General features: G+C 40.7%; 1 pseudogene across 1 annotated transcript; it reads right to left on the bottom strand.

Annotated features, from left to right (window-relative positions):
- Nucleotides 1-606: 606 nt before the first annotated feature.
- On the bottom strand, nucleotides 607-3907 carry LOC310862086 (polyglutamine-binding protein 1-like; annotated as a pseudogene). Its single transcript has 5 exons — nucleotides 3900-3907; nucleotides 2114-2219; nucleotides 1230-1396; nucleotides 1078-1135; nucleotides 607-848 (listed from the first exon to the last, which is right to left on the bottom strand). The product of its transcript is annotated as a polyglutamine-binding protein 1-like (transcript).
- Nucleotides 3908-4385: the final 478 nt, after the last annotated feature.

The following is a 4385-nucleotide window of genomic DNA, read 5'->3' as shown; positions in this document are numbered from 1 at the left end:
CTTATGCAGGAAACCAGGTTCAAATCCAGGGTAAAGAAGAAAGTTACAGGGCCGCATATATATATAGCCCACTGCACACCCACTTCAGAATTCACATCAAAGCTACAATCTGAGTCAGTTAAACAAAGAATGTTAATACAACTAGTACATCTGCAGTGGTCGGAGGTGGTCTCCCTACTCTCCATTGAGACGTTTACCACCCTTGTCAGGTAGGACACACTTACTGGTTGACCATGTCAGTTATGTAAAGCACCAGATTAGAGACTGGATGCGTCGCTATCATGTAGGGATGAATATACAAGTTGATAAAGCATTGGTTCATATGGCCAAGCCGTGCTTCCTTAATGCATGTATGTCTATTGAAGCAGGAGGTACACATCCACAACTAAAATAACTCAATGCATTCTCAAGAGGTTTGGTTTGTTACAAGTAAAAATTAGTTTTCATTTCAAAACACCTTATCTAACTTGAATGATTATGAAACCGAAACATGTTTAATCTCAGGTACTGAGATTAAATAGTCGGTTTATGGCCAGATTCCCCTGCCACTATGATGTACGACCCGAGTGGCCTATGTAGCGTCCGTCTATGTGAATTGCGTATGGTTACAACTCTGTCCAGTGAGGGAGACAACAGACAAAATTGAGGGGTTGTGTGACAAAGAGGAGTCATGGTTCTGTTGGTTCTTGAGTTCCGGTCACTCCGGCGGTGGTTTATTTGCTGCGTTGGCTCTGAGGACGGCACCTGGGCTGGGATACGGACGCTGCTGGAACAGAGGCCCTGCCGCTGTGGTGTCTGCACCTGTCTTGGCCTCGTTACGCTTGGGCAAGCCAGTGGACCACGTGCCCCTATAACCAAGAAAGGGATGGTATTCATACAGCATGGCAACTGGTGAAAAGGTTTGTGTCAAGTGATTAATAAATGATAATGCAAGCTGTGGTTTAGCGATCTATACTTTGTGTATAGGTTTAACCAATTTTCCCCTGGCATGTCATCACCATTAGACATTTTGTATTTATGAAAATAAGGCTTAAATGTTTTTGTTTTTTTTAAGAATAAAAGGTGAGGTCAGCTAGCTTTGGAGCATCAGAATAAACACTAGGATCCATTGGGTCCATCTCATCATCTTTCTTTCCTCAAACATAGATAACAATTCCAGGTATGTATATATACAATAATCACAGTAATTGAAAACATGCTGTTCAGCAGAACATGGATGTAACTGATACCTCCTCGCTTATTCTTGCCGTAGGGAGCGATGTCCTCTCTCCTCTGCTTCCTTCTGTCTCTGCCGTCATCTCTGTCTACTAGTCGTTCTCTCTGCTCCCGTTCCCTCTCTTTATTCTCCCGCTCTCTGTCTCTGACATATGGCTTCTCAAACGGCCGCTCCCCTCCACTGGTAGGAACCAACATGACTTCAACATTTAAAACAATTATTCTAAATTCTCCAGTTTTCTGAAATATTTTTTTCAAAAATAGTGGACCTACAAGTTCGTAGCGCGCCACTCGGTAGCACGCTATGAGCTTGTAGATCTGCTATTTTTCAATAGCTAAATTATAACAATGTTTAAAACACAAAAAAGGGGTTCCCACCCAAAATTGGTTAATCCCATGAACCCCAGCGTCCATATTCTGGGCTAATTGTCCTAATTGTGACATGTTGTGAACTTTCTTTTTGTCCTTTTTCTTTTAAGCTATTTTCACTGAAGAGATTTGGTGTAGATACACAAGGAGTCAGTAGAGTTTAAGTAGTTAACAATCAAAAACACATCCTAGTAATTAAAGACCAAGAAATACAAGACAGATCAACATCGATCAACTAGCTCCTGTTTGAAGAACTTGATTACAGCTCCATGAAGTTTCAAGCACAAAGGTCTGTCTCACACTTTTGCTATAAATGTCACTCTTACTCTAATAAAATTCCTCAAATGTTTAAAATATTGCATTGCCAATACTGGAAAGTTGAAACATTTGACAACTTTTTAAACACTTTCAAGCAATGACTAGTTTTGTGATGAGTAGCAGTTCTTGTGGTTGAGAGAAAGACATCTAAATAATGCAGTTATAATCAAAATGATGTTTTTGCAGTATGAATGAGTTTATAAGGTCATACTGTACCCCTCAGCTTCTTGGCAGGTTTTGTTATGACAGAAGTTGGGTCGGTTGGGGACAGCCAGGCCACCAAATCTGTTTCCACATTCCAGTAGTAAGGGAGGCCACTGTGGATTGTAATTTGCAGTCATGAAGGTACAGCAGTAAAAGAGTTGCTGGTTGTGTTGTGAATACCGATCAAGAAAATAGCAAACAACAGAACATTCAGCTCCATATAGATGATTTATTAACCTCACCAACTTTTTCTTTGTCAAGCTGTTTCTATATGGAGCTGTGTGTCTTATAACATGTGTTTGATGTCACCAACAGATGTGATCAAACACATTCCTTCAAATAGAGCTACATGTTTAAAATGGTCAATGTCGGCTATTTACACAAAGGAAAGTCAGTCAGACTTTAATTATTTAATCATACATGAGACACGTATGAGACCCCACATGCCTCTGGGGTCTGTCTGTCTGCCTACCTGCCTGATGATTGGTTAAAACATGTGTGACATCGGAGTCTCCCATCATGGTTTTGTGAATTCAACCTAGTGAATTAAAAGAAAATCATAGGCCTACATGTAAACAACTTTCCCACAACAGCTATGCACATTTTATGAATAAAACTAATTCATACTCAACGGTAATTCAAGACAATAACAGATCTTCAAGCTAACAGTTTGAAGATCAGTCACTATCAGATTGATTCAATATTTAGCATTTCATTTGAATGAAAACAATTCATGATCTTGACTTAAAGAAAATACAATTGTGGTTTTATTAAAATAGGCCTAACAGTGTCTATAGATTATAGTATTTGTATTGTATCAGAGTTCCAATATGGAACCAGACATAATCCAAAATATGGATTAAAATAGACAAAAATGTAGAATTTTTGTTTTTGAATGCACCATGTTTCTTTTGGCCACTAGATGGAGTCATTGAGACACCCTACTGAACTCAGAGTAGATTAGGCTAACTACCGGTAAATAGAGAATGAGTCAAACTCGTATATTTCTGTGTAATCGCATTCAACAAACCTTTAAACTGCAAGCATGCAAAATATATCCATGAGTTTGTAGTTTGTTTTTAATGCAGCCTTCAATTTCATGCAGTTCAATTTATGAAGGAAACTACTTCCAGTTACACCAACCTTCACCTCAACGTCCAGTCTGTTCCACCATGACCCGTCCCCCAACAACAATGTTAACCCACTGAACACCAGGGTGGACAGTCCTACAGGTGGTTTGGTTTCCAATTCAAGGTTCTTCGTGACGAAGCATCCAAGCGGGTGAAAGAAAGTAAGAAAGAAAGAAAGAGAAAATTCAGCGAATCAATCTCTGAAATTGATGAGAAAACAATAAATGGAGTTGTTATTACTTGGTTGGTTCGTTGTTGTTATGGAGGATGGAGCATACACAACACTATCATAACATATTAGTTATTTTATTTACTTTTGTGTTTAGTAGTCCCGTCCAGTTGGGACCCCGCACCACCATTCCGGTTTCGCACAAAGCCCAAATAACTTTGACCTAATGTTTCCGTAGCAAGTGGATTTAGTGGAAGATCTACAAGCTACAAGCGTCTTGCGTGGCGAATAGGCAATGCGTTGATTGCTTGAAGATCTGTTATTTTACATACACCCTGTCTCGCAACCGGGATTTGTCGTTTTTTTCATCTTCACATCGGACTGATCGGAGCTGAAACTAAAATCCACAAGGTAAATTGTGAATTGTGATTATAGTTGAAATTTAATACCGTATGTAAATGTCGTATAAACGATAAATGCCACGTGTGTCGTACTCGGACATATAGGGGGGAGAACAGTAGTATTTGAAAATAAACATTTGCTAAATTGCTGCCAACTAAACGTAGATAGTTTTAGAAAGACCATATTGCTACCATCAGCTATAGCTACCGTATATCAACTAATCTATGAACATGCCGTCGTGAGGTCGGCAGTCTGCTGCTTTAATAAGAAAAGTTAAAAGTACATTTTATATGCACATGTCTCTGTCTGTACGTGTGTAATCCACGTAACTCGAGAACCGTTCGCCCCACCGACTTCAAATTCTCGACACACGTGTTCCACAGCCCAGCAGGCCCGGTGTCGAGTCGGTTGGACGGGACCCTAGGAAATGGAGCCTATAATCTGGGACCCTGGTATGGCTGGTAATCGAGGCCCTCGTCGTGGCCATGGACGTGGACGTCGCAGTGGCCGTGGCCGTGGCCGCGGAAGTGGTCGTGGCCGTGCTCGTGGCCGCGGCCATTTCCGTGGTCGTGCTCGTG

Source organism: Protomyctophum parallelum, assembly GCF_964188405.1.
Source record: "Protomyctophum parallelum genome assembly, chromosome: 7".
NCBI lineage: Eukaryota > Metazoa > Chordata > Actinopteri > Myctophiformes > Myctophidae > Protomyctophum > Protomyctophum parallelum.
This window is presented reverse-complemented; position numbering and strand designations above follow the sequence as displayed.